The sequence below is a fragment of the Dermacentor albipictus genome, chromosome 4 (assembly GCF_038994185.2).
Source record: "Dermacentor albipictus isolate Rhodes 1998 colony chromosome 4, USDA_Dalb.pri_finalv2, whole genome shotgun sequence".
In the NCBI taxonomy this organism is placed as follows: Eukaryota; Metazoa; Arthropoda; class Arachnida; order Ixodida; family Ixodidae; genus Dermacentor; species Dermacentor albipictus.
The window spans coordinates 32,797,420-32,817,050 of record NC_091824.1 but is presented as its reverse complement, the minus strand read 5'-3'; positions in this window follow the sequence as shown (position 1 = coordinate 32,817,050).

The following is a 19,631-nucleotide window of genomic DNA, read 5'->3' as shown; positions in this document are numbered from 1 at the left end:
ATAAGGCCTTCCAACACCAGTTATCATCAGTCAGTCCGCACTCGTGCCGTCTTTGTTTTCGTTGCTCCGATCTTTTCGCGCTGCGTTTAGAAAGCCTGCTAGTGGAAATTCTGGTGATAATCGTCGTCACGGAAGTGGTTGGAGCACAGCAGTGTTGTTCTTGAGGGCTTGAAATTCTTTCGCTTTACAGCAGCCTCCCACTTCCTTAAAAGCTTCTTGTCTTGTGGGAAGCAATGGAAGACAACATCGTCGCGGCCGCTGGTGTTCGTGCAACCGTAGGCTGCACAGAAAGACGGCATGATCGGCCCACCACATCAGTTGATGCTGCGCACGTTGACCACCACTCTACATACACACAGACGCACCAACAAAGAAATGCAGGGTCGATCGAAGCAGATTACGACGGCACGCACGCAGAAACAAGCATGGTCAGGCACGGTCGCGCAGGCTGCGAAGGAGCAAAACACTAAAGTTGACGTCACAACACCGCGGTTTCCGGTCTCCGATAGCATCGTCAGCGTCAGCAGCAGCGCGCGGCATTCGACGGGGGGCGGAGCTACAGCGCAATTTCAACCGAAGATTACGTCGCTCCTATTTGAAAAAAAAACCCAAATTTGACCTACGTGGTTTATAAGGTTCCAGCATCCGTATATGAGCGTCTTATTGAATTCGACAGACTCTTCAGCTTCCCTTTAATTTCCTTCGGACTTTTACTAAAAGTGCACGGACGCAGTAAACATAATGTTTGAGCTGGCCTCGCACTTTCAGCGCATCTGCTGCAGCCCCTCACACATTGTTTAGCTTCACTAAGGATTGCTTTTCAAAAATTTTGCTAGTCACCTTCCCTCGTCTTTGTTGTGAAGAGATCGGCAGCAACACTGAAGCCTCGATCGACGTGCACGCAGGGGATATGGCGATGTTGCCATGTACAGCCCTCGTGATGTGGCATTGCAGCCAATGGGAAGTGACATGCCATTCTTTCGCTGCTACAGATGCTGCCGGCTTTTTCACTCTGTGGGATGTTTCACGCTTTCGCATCAAAACGCGCTGAGCCCCTGACAACACATCTGTGCTCCACAGGTTGCATCAATTTCAATGCAAACCTTAGTAAATACGTACACTTGCAACGAGCGGCTGCACTCGTTTTACGATGCGTCAGCAGTTCTTGGCTTGCATCTTTGGTCCTTATCCAATGCGAAGTACTAGCACGATCTTGTAACAGTTCTCTTTCTGAACCGTTAAAAGACTGCGGCCCTGGTTCGCGTGCACGTACAAATAATACATAATGGATACTACCTCTACTAGACAACATCTATGTGACAATCTACGTCGTCACGTAGATTGTCTAAAATTTCACGGCTTTTTTTCTTACAGCGCAGCCAACCACTGGCATGCTTAGGCATGTGCCAATGCATCAAATGCTTCAAAAGCGTCGGTCACGAACAAGGTTACATGACGCAACATGCTGAGATTTGGCTACCAATTCTAGAATATCGGCGACGTGTCGCCGGTGTCCACCAAAGATGCTGCGACGCCTCCGACTGCTGTGGCTATTATGGCTGCCGCTGTAAAGACACCGACGCCAACGATTCTCTGAATTCATTGGACACACGACGCCCGCGTCAGTGTTCTTGAAAGACAGTGTTGGGATACTAGGCTGACAACGACATGACCGACGACTGTGGGTGGCGGTATTGCGGCAAGAATTTGCGTAGAGTCCGAATGACGCCGACAAATCCATTCTGCCGACTATTCTTAAGCCGGTCTCCATGCGATCGTCCGCTAAAACATTGCATAGATTCTTGATTGTGGCAACACCTGTACTTGCTGTATGTATATTTTGTTGTGCTCGAAACTATTGGAAACATGCTTCCGAAATCTGCATAATCAGCACTTGCCTATTGCCAATGTTCTTTATATTATGCGTAGGCCTAGCGCGTCCATCGAGTTTGTGACTGGCAGGTGAAAGAGCCCAGCGGAGAAACTCTGCCGAATGAAATGAATATTGAATTCTGTTTGGCGCTGCAGCGCTTTGGAGTATGGCGTTTTTGACTTCATGTGGTGTGGTGAATGAACCGTGTGGAACTTCGGGTGGTGAACCACGGCGTGTTTCGTGTGGTCTCAGGTGACCCAAGTTTAACAGGCGAGCTCTGCGCTGTTTCCAGCAGCAAAGATAATTTTTGAAAGTGTGAGACACTAGTAGCCGAACAAAGAGAAATACATCTTCAGCCATGACGTCTCTTTCTTTCCAGATATTGAAGTCTGAAAGGATCCCAACAAATCGATCCCAATTTGTTGAAATGGTCGGCAAGGAGGCTTGAGCAGTTGATGTAAACCTGCTGGCCTTGTCGGTGGTGTCTTGCATCACTGGCGGTCACGGCATGTCTTCACATAGTGGGCGACGTCGGCAGTCAGGCGCGGCCAATAGCACTTGTATTCTTGCAAGCGTACGGGAAAACCCTAGGTGCCCTGCTGTCTGATCGCCGTACATGGCGCGCAAGGCTTCTGGCTGGAGCGCTGCTGGCACAATAAGGTAGTTTGCACGGACTGGGGAGTTCTTTTTTACGAGGATGTCGATGCGCAAGAAAAATGAAAAACAGTCCCTGCCAAATTACCCTAGGGACAAAGTTGGTCTTGTCTTCTAAGTACTCCATAATGCTTCATAACTACGGGTCTACTCGTTGCTGTTCGGCGAAGTTGTCTGCAGTTATTTTTCCTAGGAAGGTGTCGTCTAGTTCATGTTGCGATGGGAGGTCACTAGGGCCGCGCGACAGGCAGTCAGCGTCGGAATACTTTCTCCCGGACTTATACACCACAGCGATGTCGAATTCCTGGAGTCTGAGACTACATCGGGCTAGGCGATTTGAAGGATCCTTTAAGTTCGCTAGCCAACACAAGGCAAGGTTGTCGTATATCGAAGGCCGAAATTTCGCCATTGCCCAAATGTTTGCAAAGCACTCTTTGGCACTAGCGTAAGCTGTTATACACTCTCAACTCCGTCCTTACTGTGAACTAGCACGGCACCAAGGCCTATGCTACTTTCGTCGATGTGGATTTCCGTCTCGGCGTCTTCGTAGAAATGTGAAAGCACCAGTAGTGACTGCAGCCATTGTTTCAGCTCCTCAAATGCATCGTCCTGCCGTGTTTCCTTTTGAAAGTCAATGTCGGCTTTGGTGAGATGAGTTAAGGGTTCCGCAATTCTTGAAAAAATCCTTCACGAAGCGTCTCTATAGGCACACCGGACAAGTAATCTGTGCACTGCCTTCTTGTCGACAGGCCGTGGGAACTTAGCGATGGCAGCTATCTTCTGTGGGTCAAGACAGGCTCCAGACTTACTAATGACGTAACCTAGGAATAGTTCTTCACAAGCGAAACGGCACATTTCCGGCTTCAGGCTGTGTCCAGATGACTTGATCGCATGTAGTACTGAAGATGCCTCAGGTGGTCTTTCAAATTCATGGTAAAAACTACGTTGTCGAAAGCAGATGAGGAAAGTCTGCCACTTCAGTCCTTACAAGCCTGTGTCCATCACCCGCTGGAAAGTTGCAGGTGCAGAGCAAAGTCTGAATGGCATCACCCGGAACTTGGAGAGGCCGTATGGCGTGATGTACAGGTCTTCTCTCAATCCCTTTCGTCGACTTGAATTTGCCAATAACCAGTCTTGAGATCCATAGACGAAAAATACTTGCATTGCAGAGTCGATTTAATGCGTCGTCTATCCATGGGAGGGGTATACATATACTGTTTTTTGATCAAGTGGCGATAATCGATGCAGAAGCGCAGAGTTCTATCCTTCTTCATTAAAACGACAGGAGACGCCCATGGGCTTTTCAACGGCTGGATGATGATGTCACACAGCATTTCATCAACATGTTGCCTTACAGCTGTTCGTTCTCGTGTCGACACGTGGTAAAGGCTCTGGCGGGTGGTCAAGTGGATTCCTCGGTCATTATGCAATGATTTGCAACTGGTGTTTGCCAAATCTTCGATGGCGTCGAAAAGCACTCTTTCTATCATCGGAGAAGACTTTCGAGCTGTTACCACTTACTCATGGAGACACTTCGATTTATTTGAAAAACTGGTTCAGGAATTATGGTAGTCGAGGTGGATGCAGCAGAATCGGAGCGGACAAACGCGTTGCTCGTTTCCACAATTTCCTCGATATATGCAATGATCGTGCCCTTGTTGATGTGCTTGAGCTCCTGGATGAAGTTTGTCAGTATCACTTTCGCTTTCCCCCTGTGCAGTCGAGCGATCCTTCTTGCGGCGCAAATTTCGCGGTCAAGCAGTAGACGTTGATTGCCGACTTGGTCATCAAGAAAATTCAAGGCATGCTGACTGGAAGGCTTCTCTGTCGGTATCGCTTAATCTGTGGACAGCGTTATCGACTTCAACCTCAGGTCGATTACTGCGCCCTGTTGGTTTAGTAAGTCCATGCTGAGAATTGCATCTCGCGAGCACTGTTGGAGGATAACGGAAGCGGCAGGGTAGGTCCGGTCATTAATGGTAATTCTTGCCATGGAGATTCCAGTTGGTGTTATTAGGTGTCCTCCAGCCGTCCGAATTCGAGAGCCTTCCCATGCAGGTTTAACTTTCTTCAACTTGGCGACGATGGGCCCACTCATGACGGAGTAGTTGGCTCCTGTGTCCACTAAGGCAATGACTGTGTTGCCATTGGGAAGCACGTCGAGGTCGCTGGTTCCTTGTTTTGCGTAGCAGTTAGGTCTTGGAGTCGGATCACGGCTGCGTCGTCTGGACTTGTGGCTGGAATGTTGCAATGTCTGGTCTTCTTTTATTGCCGTATTCTTTGCCTCTGGGCTTTGTCGGGATGGCAGCGTCTCAACATTTCGAGATAGTCTTTTCGGCGTCTTAGTTGGTGGTGGAGGATCTTTGCCAGTTCAGCGAGCAGCAACCTCTCCTTTATCGGTTGCTACTTTTAGTTTTCTGGATATCGACTTGCAGACCGGCCCCGGACTGGGCCAGTGTGTGGTTGGCGCTGCGAGGACAGGTAGGGGCCTGGTGACAGTGAATGAGACGGTCGTCGAGGGCTCCAATGAATGGCGGTGAGGGAATCGGTGATATCACATGACATTTCATCTTGCTGCGGCCACAGCCCGTCAACGGCGAATCCTCTCAGTGCCATCTCCCGATATGGGCATCGGCAGTAGACGTGACCCGCTTCTCTGCAGTGGTAGCAGAGTGGATCGTGGTCAGAGGCGTGCCAACGTCTGTCTTCCTTGGATAGTTGCGCTGAGCGACAGGTGGGCGAGCTGGTGGTGCCGGCGGCGGACTACTTAACTGCAGCGTTATGGGGCCCTGGCATGGGCGCGGAGGGGTACTTTGATGGCGGCGTAGGTCAGTTTCAGACTGATGGTGATCCTGGCTGTACTTCGGGAACTCCCAATGAGCGCTGGATTTCATCTCTGACTACGTCAGCAATCGAAATAACTTGGTACTGCGACACTGGGAACATCTTCTGGAGTTCTTCGCTTACAACTTGTCTTATTGTCTCACACCAGTCATTGGAGTGGAGTGCTTGAACTTCTTGAGAGTCTGGCATTGAGCGGCAATTGAATTGCCTTGTGCGCAATTCTAACGTCTTCTTAATTGTCGTGGCTTCTGACAGAAATTTTGCTACGGTCGTGGGTGGGTTTTGCATCAGTCCGGCGAAGAGTTCTTGTTTTACACCGCTCATGAAAAGGCATACTTTCTCCTCTGACATTTGCGGGTCAGCGTGACGGAAAATACGAGTCATCTCTTCCGTGAATACCACGACATTCTCGTTAGGAAGCTGCATCGGGTTTGTAGTAGAAGTTAGGCTTTTTCTCTTCTTACGACGCTTGTGAAAGTATTCAGAAACCTACTGCAGAACAGGTGCCATGTCGTTAACGAGGGCTCTCAATTTTGGATCCAAGTCCTGGCGGAGTCTTCCAACGAGAAATAGACGTGACACAACATGTCTTCAGGATTTCACTTGCAGGCTGACACCCTCTCGTATGTCTCGAGCCAAGTCTCCGGGTCTTTCGATGAAGCTCTGCGAAAGGTAGGTGCCTCCCTGGGTTTACTGAAGCGCTACCATTGACGGCGACGCTGTTGTCATCGTTGCTGCTGACGGTGTTTATCCTTCTGCTATGGTCGGGTAGAAAAGACTTCACTTGGCGGCAAGTTTTGTACTCTGCGGCTTGCTAGATGGTCCGGGGTGACGTTGGTGCTGTCTTGCAGGTTCGTGCTTGGATCACGGCTTTTCGGGGCGTTCGTCCATGAACATACCCCGCACCTCCACCAGATGTCACGTAGTAGTGACGGTGAAGAAAGCAGCTGAACTGTGAATGACGAAACTATAGCGGTGTATTTGACGAACCCGTGCCCTCAAGAGCAGGCTACCCTTAAAGAACGATAGCGGCTCGCACAGTCGGCGATCGTTGAAATTTGATCTGCCGGTCAAGCGCGGCGCCTTTTATGTGTGAGCCATTGAAATTTCCAGAGTAATCGCTGGTGCCGGCGCGTGTTCTAGAAAGTACTACACACTTCGCGTCGCGCATAAAATCACATTACACAAGCTTCTGTGATGACAGACAACGCATAGAACCATCGATAGAATTCCAGTAGGTTCCGATCATGCAGGCGCGTCTCGCGCTGAGCGATAACTGGTTGGTGAAGTGCAGTCCCCGAGAAAAGGATAAATAAGTACACGCATCTATATCCTTGAGGACCTGCGATTACGACCTTCTCGGTTGCTCGAGGGGCCTCAGCGGTTGGCAACACGGGCTCCGGGAGAGTGAGTTCGACGAAAGCAGCGCGCCACAATAAGTCACATTGAAATTACGATTGAATTGCAGAGCATGGGGGCACTCGACAAGTGCTGACAAGCCCTCTGCAAAGGCTAGCACCATCATTAATGGAATTGTTAGGGGGCCAGAGGTGTTCACGAAAGTACTTAAACCACAAGAAAGAACAGCATTTAAAGCTGTCGGATTCAGTCAACAGCGCTCGCATTTTGAGCGGCACTTCCATTGGGAGCCTTTGTGCCTTCGTTGAACTAACTCTCTGACTGTTCCTAAAAGCAGTGCTGATACTTTCATACTGCGATGGCTTACCTTTTGGCCTGTTGAACCACGGGAACTTACTCACCGTTTGTTTCATCAATACAAGGCGTATCGTGCTTGGTGCTTAAGAAGGTCGAAAAATTACGTAAAATAAGTCGGGAAAGAGAAAACTGGGATCTTTTCAGATTCCTTTCAGAATACGACCTCTAACTCGTGTAGGAGCGTGCACTCCATTTCACAGGGTGTCTACGAACCGGGAAAACAGGGAATTCTCAGGGATTTTGAATAGTCTGGAAATACTCTAGGAAAATTCAGGGAATTTGTTCTATCATGGGAAATTAGCTGTAATTTTATTGAAAGGGAATGAGTCACGATAATGTTGGCTCGAGTAACAGATAGCAATCGTAACGAATCTTTTTTTGACGCCATGTCGTCGGCTGGAGGCGTTGGAAATGTACAAGTCGACGACCGATTTTTCTGGTCGCCGGATTTTTTAGACGAGCCCTAAATTCGGACGGCTTCGCGGCACCACCACGTGCTCCATAAAGTCAGTGCATAAAGTCGTATGAAATTTTGGACGCAAGAACCCTTCATCGTCCGATTTCCCGGACTTATTGCCGTAACCCAGGGTGTCTACCAAGTTGACATTTCCAAATTCCCTGTGTTTTCCAGGTTTTCCCTGAGCACCTTTGCGAAATTCCCTGAATGAGCCAGAACTTTGTTTTATGTCAAGACAGGCCGACACCACGTTGCCCGATGCTGTCACTCTCTAGTAAGCATACTGAAACAAAAAAAACTTAATCCAGTTTGAATAGTAAGGAGTAATATCTATTTTATTTAAAAAGAAAACAGAAGGAAGGTGTAAAATGCACAGAGAAAGAAATGGTAAAGCCCATTCCAAATTGAGTCGAACATTTTCAAATACGAATGAAAAGGAGATGCATACATAAGTAAATATTTTTTTAATATCAGCTATTTCCATCAACTGATAGCAAGCTCATCTGTATGAGGTCCTGAACTTTGTCACAACTAATTATTAAGGTTCTCTCTAAGCAGCTGGAAAGTCAACCTCAACTGTCCTGACATACTCTCAGCCCGTACACAACATCTCAGTGTTGGGTTTCACTGCTTAAACAATTTATTTTGGTTTGGATGAGGGTCACCTGCGTCTCAGCGTCAGCCAACACTTAGTTATTTTAGCTCAAGCTCCTTCAAAAAGGCGCCGGCAATTCCTTTCCCGTTAATTCCTCACTGCGTCGGTCCTTTCTGTTCTCATTCTCCTTCTACCACGCTTTCACCACATGGATCATCTGAAGCATCCTCTTGGTCAGTTGTACAGTCAACATTTGATTTTTCGTATTTCCGAGGGGCCGCAGAAAAAAGAAAAAAAAAACCGGGCAGTCGGAAAAAAATTAATGCATGTCTTTAACTGCCTTTAAGGGCTAAAATTACCACAGGCAAGTCTGAAAAAGCTCTGAAGGCCTGCCAGTACGCTTATTAGGCATATCAGGGCTTGTACTGTGACAGGAGACGGGGTGCACGCATGTGTAATTAAGGAATACATACTATGTCCCGTGACAATTGCCCCCTTCCCACGCTTGTTATGCTTCACCGCCTAACACTATTGTACTGAGGCAAAGCTAACTTTCGGAGACTGGCATTACGCAACGCGCTGTGCTCTGCGAGTTTCAAAGCCAATCGCGAGGATTGCAAAGGCGGAGTTAGTGCCATTGGTGATAGCGGCGAATTCTTTCAATGAAAAACACGACACCGCACGGCAAGAAGCTTAATAGCGAACATAGAAGCAGCTAGGCCTAACGTTGCCGCGGTGGTGGTTACGGCTGCCAGCGGATCTGCCTGCGAGAATGCCGGTTCGAGGCGGCGAGATAATCAAAATAGCGGCGGTGGCGGCTTTGATTAATGCCATTTCAGACCTGCAGTCAGGGCAGTATACATTGACTATATGGAGTACGTGGTGGTGCCGCAAAACCGTGCAAATTATCGGGCATGTCCGAAAAATCGGGCGTCTAGAAAATCGGTCGTTAACTACTCTGGCAATACATCGTGCCGATGACACGGCGTCAATGACGATTCGTTGCGATTCCTCTGTTACTGGAGCCAGCATTAACGCGACTTTCGTTCCCTTTCAATAAAGTTACAGCTAATTTTCCCTGATGGAAGCACAAATTCCCTGAGTTTTCCCTGAGTTTTTCCAGACTGTTCAAATTCCCTGAGAATTCCCGGTTTTCCCGGTTTTCCCGGTTGGTAGACACCCTGTAACCGCAGGTCCGAAACAGCATTAATCAAAGCCGTCACCGCTGCCATTTTGATTATCTCGGCGCTCTCGCGCGCAGATCCACTGGCAGCTGTAGCCACCGCTGCGGCAACGCTAGGGCTAACAACTTCGACGTTCACTACTGTTAGTAATTCGCCGCTGTTAGCAATGGCGCCGACTCAGGCTTTGTGGTCCTCGCCAATGAGTTACAAGCTCGGAAAGCACGACGCGTTAAATTATGCCGGCTTCTGAAAGTAAGCTTCGCCTCAACACAGCAATGTTACGCGGTGAAACATACAATAAGTATTGCGGTGAAGCTCAACAAGTGTGGGAAGGCGCAATTGTCACGGGAACACTATGTATTCGTTAATTATACGCGCTTGCACCCGCCATCTCCTGTCCAAGTACGAGCTCCGATGTGCTTAATAAGTGTACTGGCAGGCCGTCAGAGCTTTTTCGGGTGTGCCTGTGGCGATTTGAGTCCTTTAGAGGCAGCAAAAGGCATGCATTCATTTTTTTCGAACCGCTCGATTTTTCGGATGTTTTCGCGGCGCCTAGGGTGTCCAAAAATTGAACGTTGACTGTCCTATTGGCCAACAGCGCTGGATCAAGGCGGGGGGAGGGGGGGGGTCTACAGGCGCGGCAGCCCAGGGCCTCACCTTGGGCAGTAGGAGAAGGGGGCCCATTTATTCTAACCTGCTTAGTATATGGAATCATGCATGGGCAACGGAACTTCGAGCGACATGTATGAAGCGAGAAAACCAGAACGAGCACACGGGTCCCCCCGCCTAATGTAACAGCATGCGTTTAGCCTGATCATTTGGGGAGAGCTTGTCGAACTGCAAAAACAGGAATCCCCCGCCTCCCCGGTGGGGCCCTCTTAGTTACGAAGTGAGGTGCGTTTGCTTGGAAGAATTTTCGTGGTTTCCTGTCAGTCCGTCTGTCCAGTGCTGTCTGGAGAGGGGGGGGGGGGCAAGGGGGAAACACCTAAAACATGTCATGTGGAATGAGGACCTAAATCTCCCTTGCCCCTCGTCACCACCACGTCACCCTCCTCCTCTCAAATAGTTCCGCCGCTGTCCTTCTCATAGAAAGGATGTGCTGCAGTACACAACAGTGCCTCTCATTCGACTTTTCTTTACCGTGATGGTTATTTGGGCTGGGGAAGATGATCCCGATAGCAGATGATGATGAGTCTGATGGCAGAATCTAGGCAGGAAAGGAAAGAAGACGTCACACGTGCTTTTGTCCACGTGCCGTGGGGCATGGAATGTTCACTGTTCGGGCTAGGGTTGGGGAAGAGTGAAGGGGGAAGTTGGAGAGCTAGATACAAAGGCCTGTCTCCATGGCCCATTCCTGCCAAGTGGCTGCGCACCCTCGCGCGTGCTCGACGGGAAAAGTAGGTCAGACTGGCCGCCCAACTTTCCAGAAAGAAGTAGAAAAAGATGACTCAGAGGCGACGGAGGATGCGTACCTTCGCCCGCGCTAGGAGTCGCCCTCTCCCCTTCGTTCTCGCGCTCGGCGTCGACGGGACGAAAGAAAAATCGAGAACCTCCCAGAACAGACGATTGCTCCTAGCCAATAGGAAGACGAGACAAAATGGGAGAAGGAGTTTGTACGGAGAAGGAGGCAATTTGTACAAGGAACTGTTGCGTATGTGAACGCCTGCTTTGGCGCTAGTAACAGACAGACGCGGTGCGCGTCTATAAAAGGAAGTTGATCGCGGGCTGCTATTCAGCCCCGAGCCGCCGGTTAAGCTTGCATAAGCCCGCCCGCTGAGGAGCTCCCGGGGGACGCACCACTCTCGGCCAGCCACGGACCATGCAGGCAGCGTGCGCCAGTCATCGGGACGGCCACCGTTGGACACCTGTGGTCGCGTCGGACTGACGAAGTACCCGGTGAACAATTAGCATCCATTCATGCGAAAATGCTCGGTCGGACGCATCAAAGTGGTGCGTCTAAACGAAAAGTGAAGTTAGAAAGAGAAAAGTGTGAAAAGAAGCTACCAAAGATGACAAAGTACCTACTGAATGCAGCTTCCGCGGAGCAGTATGATCGCTCTACCGAGAGTCCGTGTCAAACTCCCTATAGTACCGACTGTGCTTCTGTGGAGGACTTGCCAACTCCATCACCACGATTTCCTGGCAAGAAGCAAGGTTTGACTCATCTTGGTTGTCTGGATCTTGTGAAAACGGTGCCAACCTCGGTCGTCCATATTTCTGAGCAACCGACGCTGACCGAGCCCTGTCCTGTTCCTTAGTCAGCAACGTCTATGCTACTCGGCCGGGCCCCTGCCAGAGTTCCAGGTGTCCGGTCCGCCACGCCCGATTTCTACTACTGCATGCTGATCAACAGGTGCCAAACTTCCCGATGAGCCTCCTTCTACTGACTAGCGCCAGGAAAGGACACTCCAAGAACTGACTCACTTGCTTCCTGTTAGCTTGGCTTCAAATAGCCATGTTCCCACTCACAAATTGTGCCTCGAGAGGACGAATGAGACGGCTTCTCGTTGCAGCAACAGAAAAGTACAGACACCCCCGCAGCAAGAGGTACGTTGTGAGATTCTCCGAAGAGACCCTGCTAAGTGGCCGGACGTTATTACTGACAGCTTTCGGAGTGTATGCCTTGAGAAAGGGCCATCGTGTTTTCAAAATCGGCCTGTTTACTGTTTCATGTGCAAACTATTTTAGATTTTGAGCAACCTCAGTGCTTTGACCACGCACGGCTTTTCTGAGTAGAAAAGTGCAGAAGAAAAGGTTTGCGCACAGGAAAATAGCATCGAGCACCAGAACTACGTGGCAGCATGGCTCGCCCGCTCTAACTCGAGCAGCACAATTGATAAGGAGCTGGTTAAGCATCTTGTCACTGAAACCGCTTGCTGGACAAATGTGTTGAAGCGCGTAGTCGTTGCAGTTAAGCTTCTAGCTGAGCGCAACCTAGCGTTTAGGGGCAGTGAGATTTTTGGTTCACCAAGAAATGGCAATTATATAGGAGTGCTTGAGGCCATTGCCAAGTTTGATCCCTTTCTAGAGGAGCACATCAAATGCTATGGGAACAAAGGAAAAGGTCACCCATCGTATCTGTCAAAAATCGTTTATGGTCAGTTTATCGAGCATGTGGCAAAGGCTGTCAAGAAACGTCTCGTTGACGAAGGGAAACGCGCAATATACTTCTCTTTAATTGTTGATTCGACTCCAGACCTTACTCAAGTTGATCAGCTGTTAGTAGTTTTACGATACTATTTAAATGAGAAGTGTACGAACGCTTTCTTCGATTTGTTCCAATTGAATCGTATACCGGCTTGTGTCTTTTCGATACCGTGATGTCCCTCTTGACGACCAAAGGCATCTCAATTGATGATTGTAGGGGCCAAGCTTATGGTAATGCGAGTAATATGTCAGTAAAATACAAAGGACTGCAAGCTCAAATCAAACACCTGAACGAATTGGCAGTCTATATCCCGTGTGCTGGTTATTCACTGAACTTAGTTGGCGCGTGTAGTGTTGACAGTTGCCTTCAGGAAGTCAAATTTTTCACTGTAATTCAGAGACTGTATGTGTTCTTAGCTGCCTCACCTAAGCGATGAAGGTATCTTTTGGACAACATAGTCGGAGATGTCCAGCGCCTTGTTTTGAAAAGTATCTCTGTTCTGGAAAGTGGTCAAGACACGCTGAATCATGTAAATTTAAGCCATTCTGAAAAATTTCAATGCAGTCTTAATTGTGTTGCCTTGAAGCTATATCAAAGAACGAGGAAGAAACGGTGACACTAGGAACGAAGCGCACTCTCTCTTCAAGAAAATGACAAAACTAGAGTCTGTATTCATGGCGATTTTCTGGAGTGAAATCTTGGAGCGCTTTGACAAAACGAGCGTAGCACTTCAGAAACCAGGCCTAGGCATTTCAACTGCTGTAGACCTGCTGATCTCTATAGAAGGCTTTGTTAATTCTTTGCGACCTCTCTTTGATACCTTCGAAGAGAGAGCACGCACGCTAAGTACCAATCTATGTTATCAGGATGAGGGCAAACGCGTCGTTTTGAGTAAGCACCCGGATGGAAAAAGCGATAGTGCGCTACGAGGTAGAGAAAAGTTTATCGTCGAGACCTACAATGTTGAACTTGACAGTTTAGGCTCTGCTTTGCGAGTGCGAAAGGCTGCCTACACTGAACTCTGTGAAAGGTTCGGATTCTTAAAATTGCTGACAGAAGTTGGGAGCGAGGCCTCTCTGGCACAGCAGACTGAGAAGTCGGTGAAAACCTACAAAAATGATTTCGAGCCAGCATTTTCCGCTGAAATCGTTTAGTTTGCGAAACTTCTGCACAACTCTGTGTGCCAGGACACAAGTCCCCTGGGAATAATGAAGTTGCTGCACGAAAGAAAGCTTATTGATGCGTTTCCGAACCTTTCTATTGCTTTGCGAATCTACTTAAGCATATCCTTGGCAAACTGTGAGACCGAACGATCGTTTTCCAAGTTGTCGCTGATAAAACGACAAGGTGTACTCGCTTGCTATCATGTCCATTGAAAGTGACCTCCTTCGCGATTTATCCTTTGAACAGACTATATCTGATTTCGCCAAAGCGAAGGCGCGAAAGATGGCATTTTAAAAGAAGACTGCGCTTTACATGAATAGTTCCAATAAGTTCGTTGTGTCGCCTCCCAGCCTCCACTTTGCCAATGAAATGCTGAGCAGTGTAATTCAAGATATGCAAATCTTCGTTGTTCGTCTCTTGTTTGTTCTTCTTGTGATATTTAGCGTGCTTACAAAGAACTGTATTTTTTTGTGTTTGATAGTGCCACGTTTATTAGGTGTCGTCCTTGCTTGTCTTATTCATAACAAAAACATTTTCAAATAATGTTTTGTAATTACAGTTGGTAATTTTCGTCTGTATTCTAGTGCATTTTTATCGTGTTTGTATTGCCTTAAGTATTGCATATATCTATTGCATATTTATAGAGTAACGTGTATAACGATTACTGCAGTCTGATGCTTCAATTTTAATAAAGAATGTTTTGGATACAACCATGCGTCTCCTCACGGGACTAAACTTTGTGATGCAAACAAAGCCTAGCTTCAGAAGGATCGACAACTGAGCTGTGTTGTCTTTTCTACGTTCTTATTCGTCATGAGTGCACTAAACGTTTCCTTAAAGCCCAGCTTTTACTGAAAACATAATTCAGATTCATCACAAAGTGAACATATATGTGTTGGTGTTTACAACCGCACACGTTTCAAGCAAGTTTTGTTGTTTTCCTTATAATAATAATAACAATAATAATAATCCAGTTGATCGCACTTCGTTCTTTTTAATTTGGTGGAATTAAAATGAACCATGGCTTATTTCCAGTAGCGCAGGCGACAGGGGTGGGGGGGGGGAGTCAGTATAGGGAAAGGGGGCCTGCATGCGCATTAGCCCAGGGCCCCGATTTTGCTTAATCCGGCCCTGTTGGCCAATAGTATGCTTCAAATGGTCCGTGAAGCGAATGCGCAGTGGAAGGAGGACGAGAACAGAAAGGACTGACGCACTGAGGAATGAACGGGGAAGGAAGTGTGCTGCCGCTTCATTGAAGGAGTTTGAGCTCAAAAAACAGTGTTGGCTGACGCCGGCATGAATGTGTCCCTCATTCAAACAAAAGTCTACTCTTGTAATCAGTGAAAGGCAACACAGAGGCGTTGTGTGCGGGCTGAAAGGATGCTAGGACAGTTGAGGGTGACTTTCCAGTTACTGAGAGAGAATCTCACCTGTGACAAAGTTTGGGCCTCATACTAATGAGCTTGCTATCAGTTGATAGAAATAGCTCATATTCGAAAATATTTACTTATGCATGCACTCTTCTTCTTCGCATTTAAAAATGTTCGACTCAATTTGCAATGGGCTTACCATTTATGCAGGAGCTATATTATTTTCTATGCATTTTAATAACCACTCCCGTCTGTTTTCTTTTTGAATAAAATAGACACTGCTCCTTACTATTCAAGCTGGATTAAGTCGTTTAAATTTTTTTAACATGCTTACTAGAGAGTGCATAGCATCGGGTGACATTGTGTCAGCCCGTCTTGACATAAAACAAAGTTCTTTGTCACTCAGGGAATTTTGCAAAGGCACTCGGGGAAAACCTGGAAAGCTCAGGGAATCTGGAAATGTCAACTTGGTAGGCACCCTAGTTTCAGTATTTCTTCAGGACTGATTATGTATAAAAGCAAACGTTACAAAAGTATATTTCGTTGTCACGTTGTGAGCCTCACCTGAAGACGATAAAATCAAGATATACGCCATGCTCATATAGCTGCTTTTTCGTGACAGAGATTGCCGCCGAGGAGATGCTACAATGCTTTTCATCAAGTTGTGTTTGTAACAACTTGTAACAACAACATCAAGTGTTTGTAGCACAATACACACAAAGTGTATATTCTCAGGGTGCGCAAATAATCGAAAATTTGAATATGAAAGGCATAGTTCGTTATTCGATGAATACCCGATTCGAGAACTGAGTGTTCGAAGTTGTCGAATGTTCTTTTTGATTGAAATATAAGGGATAAAAGCTTTTATTGGAGTCCACAGAGAGACAGCTAGATACAAGTATGGACCGCTGCGAGGGATTACAGTTGAACGCCTTGATAACGGAGTATTTGGGGCCCCCGAAATAATTTGTTGTACTGGTCACGTCGTTGTAATGGTCCCGCACCGCATAACTCAATAGAACCGGGGCAGAATTATTCCTTCGTTATACCGGACATTGGACATTATTTGTTTCATCAAAAATTTGTACATCAACATAAGCAAACAACTGTTGGGTCCATAGCCAAGGCTAGTGTGGGCCCATGTCGTATACATGCGTATGTGCTACGGCGATCAGGACAGTGATGAACAAATGCGTATTGATTATACATAATTGTACAGGATGAGAAACAAGAGGGGAAAAACATACACCAGTGCAACAATAGAATAGTATTACTGAAAAAATATCACCACAAAGACAGAGCAACATTCTTAACTAATTTTTGAGAGATATAATAATTAATGAATAATATAACATAATAATAATATAATATAATTTTTGAGTGCGAATGGGGTGCGATAACGCTGTCGCGTTCCACTCTTGAAGGCGAAGCTTAAGCGTCCTCCAATTTTTTTTTTTTTTTGTCGCTAGTGCGGGCGTACTTTGAGGCGCACATTCCTGGGTTGAGCGTCGGCGTCCCTCGGCGTAACCGCGCGAATGCACTCGTGCCGCTGCTCGCGCGCTCGGCGTGGTCTTTTTCCGTAGAGAAAGAGAGTGTGATTGTGAAGAAGAGGCGCTATTTTTCATAGCTGGCTCCAATGCCGCTCATCATGCCAGCGTTCCCTACTACCTCTTCCTTGACTCCCAGAACGCCTGTCACAACTTCAATAATGGATGAGTTCACAGGTCAGGGTTGTCATTGCTGATTAAGCATCCACCCAGCCAAGCCTCAGTCATCTGGTTTCCCGGTCACCTGGAACTACCAGGAGGAAACGAAGCCGCTCACAGGCATGCCCGAGCTCTTCTTTACCGGGCGTCTCCCCCTGATGACCGTGAAGAGTGCTGGGACCTAACTGCTTTAGCAGTGTGTGCTGACAATCTCGCACCATACAGAACAGCCAGGAAGGAGTACCCAACACCACATCAATCCCTTAATAAGTTGCAAGAGAACACTCTTAGGAGGCTACAAACTAATACATACCCAACGCCAGCTAAGTTACACCAGTGGTACCCTACACTATACTCCCCGCAATGCCCACACTGTGGAGAGGTAGCTAACTTCTACCACATGGTGTGGGCTTGCCAGTTTATTCCTATTGTTGACCCCATTCCAAATCCTTCAAAAGAGCAGTGGGAGGCTTTTCTGCTCAGCGATGATCCTGACCGTCAGCACTGGCTGGTGGGGAGGGCCAGCGCAGCAGCAGTAACCAGTGGGCTACCGGAATAGGCAGCCCACCCACGAGTTCTACGAATATCCTGCAAATAAAGATGTTTTCAATCAATCAATCCGAAGTCGTTGACGGCACTGGCCTACTGCCAGCCGGTGCGGTGATATTTATCTCAATTTATTTGCTTAATATATCGCGAAATGAAACCACGTGTCGAGCAGCGCTCAAATTTCGCATTATATGGGGAGCATCGTAATCGTCGGACACATTTTAATATTTGATATTTCGCAAAAAAAATGTTTCACTTGTACCAACATCTGTAGGCAACTGTGTATTCTGTCCTTAAGTAAAGCACGGAAGGTCTTCCGAATCATCGAAGGTGAGTTATTTTAGTTGGCGAGCTACATTGCGCTTTCGTACCTTTATTTTTCGCACAAAATGTTGTCTCAATCTTAGCACAACATTTAGGAACAACGTACATGTCTCCAAGTGATGCCGAAATGACTCATGCGCAGTCTAAGCATACATTCTTACGTTGAAATTTTTTATTTAGTGTTCATTGTTACATTTTTAACCTTCGGTGTAGCTAGATCCTTAGTCGAACAGCGAAGCTGAGAGCAGGCTCTTCGTGGTCATTTTCGATTGTTGTTATACTGCTTGGTATCCTGTATTAATCTTAGCATTACAAAACTCGAGAGGGTTCAGCGAGAAGCTGTCAGGTTTATCAATTCCAAATTTAAGCACACAGATTCTCCTACTGAACTTACGAATAACAACAACCTTGAACTGCGAGTATAAAGAAGAAATTAATGTCGCTTGAACTTTTTTTAGCTCACTTCTTCACGGTAAACTGGCCCTCGATCTCACACAGTAGTTTTTCCCGTTATGTACAAGACCTACGCGACATTACCAACCTTTCTTGAACCCGTATTTTAGCATTTCCATTTGTTGGGCGGGTTGGCAAAACGCGCCCAACGTATTTTGCCTGAAGAAATATTGAGGCGTTTTCCTTTAATCCCGCCTTCTGTACGCGATTTGAATAGCCCAGCGTAACCTTTAGGCGCACTGTAATTATATATTCTGATCAGTTTCGTTTTATTCTGTTTTTTAATAATACTACCATTTTTATTTTGTCATACTGATGTTGTGTTATTAATGCTCACGCATTCTTTGACAAACTCCTCAGCCCTGTCACGCGAAGAGTGTGATGCTTTATATCTGCACAAAACTTCATTATTTGCAGACAGTTGATTGTTATGATATATAGTCTAAGTGTAGGTAATCGATAGTTTTTAAACGACAAGGAACAATTTCAAGCAAAAAAAAAAATAAAACGAGACCCGCCGTGGTTGCTCAGTGGCTATAGTGTTGGGCTGCTGAGCACGATGCCGCGGGATCGAATCCCGGCCACGGCGGCCGCATTTCGATGGAGGCGAAATGCAAAAACACTCGTGGTGTTTAGGTTTAGGCGCACGTTAAGAACCCCAGGTGGTCAAAATTTCCTGAGTCTTCCACTACGGCGTGCCTCAGTGGTTTTGGCACGTAAAACCCCATAACGTAATTTTTACAACGAGAATAACCATAGAGATACCTAGGGCTCCTTAGAACATGCATAGGGAAGCTTATAATAGGGGTGGGCCAATTGAAAGTTGGGTGTGGGAAAACATGAAATTTGTGGGTGGGACAATTTAAATTTGTGGACGGGCCAACTTGAAATTCGCAAGTGGACCAACGTGGAACTTGTAGGTGGGCCAACTTTAAATGTGGGGTGGACCAAGTTAAATTAGGGGGTGGGTCAACTAAAATTTTGGGCGCGGGCCAACTTTAAATTTGAACGTGGGCCAATGAAATTTGGGGGCGGCCGAACTAAAATTTTGGGGTGCCGGTGTTCCGGCTCAGTTGGTACGATTGCATTGAACGGGCCGGATGCAGCGAGAAAATCTGACAATTGCCTACTAATGCCTAAGCATTCGTTGCCAGCAGTTCACTCCTAATAATATGTTTTGCGGAAATACGTCGTACTGGAGCTGGTTTTGACGGGCCCATGTGTGACGTTGATTTATCCAAGTCTTTAATCGTCACTTCTCTGTGAATGCCCAGTAATCTCGCACGTTCTTCACGAAAGAGGCGTGTCCTCTGTCTACCTATGTATCTGCATGCTCCCTCATCTGTGAACACAGAGAAAAGTTGATACTGTTGTATACAGCTTCGGCAGCAAGGTGGCGTCCGCTTCCTTGTCCACCAAAGAGGAGGCCACGAAATCATCAGCAGCAACTGCAGAGACGTTCACCGCAGCCAAATACCGCTAAAATGGCCGCCATGAAGCAACCTCGCATGGCTCTATATCCTCGACATAAAAAAAAACACTGTTGTCATGCTTGATGAACCCAAATGTGTCACAAGGAAATATGGCAAGGTAA